This window comes from Theobroma umbraticum, unplaced genomic scaffold (genome assembly GCF_002168275.2).
Source record: "Theobroma umbraticum cultivar Fairchild unplaced genomic scaffold, ASM216827v3 scaffold_20.0, whole genome shotgun sequence".
NCBI lineage: Eukaryota > Viridiplantae > Streptophyta > Magnoliopsida > Malvales > Malvaceae > Theobroma > Theobroma umbraticum.
The window spans coordinates 228,784-229,157 of record NW_018397266.1 but is presented as its reverse complement, the minus strand read 5'-3'; positions in this window follow the sequence as shown (position 1 = coordinate 229,157).

Genomic DNA, 374 nt, shown 5'->3' with positions numbered 1-374 from the left:
TTGAATGGCAGTTGATTTATATTTACCCAAATTCTTTTCTGCTTATCAAAGAAACTTTTAATCAGCCATGCATGTGTCCACATTTATCCTGTCTTAGTCTGTGTGTTTTTGAATTGATAAATTATTTTGTTTATTGTAATTTTTGTTCTTCGGTATGGTAGATGTTGAAAGTATTTCCGTATACATTTTTATATATTTGTTGGACTCTGTTTCCTTGTTTTTACCTGAAAAATGCTCCTTTTGGGAGCATTAAAATATTTTGGTTAAATATAATCATAAGGGTCCTGATCTGTGCCTTTCTTTACTTTATTAGATTCATTTAGAGGAGGCCCCTGGTGACATTCTTGTGTTTTTGACTGGGCAAGAAGAGATCG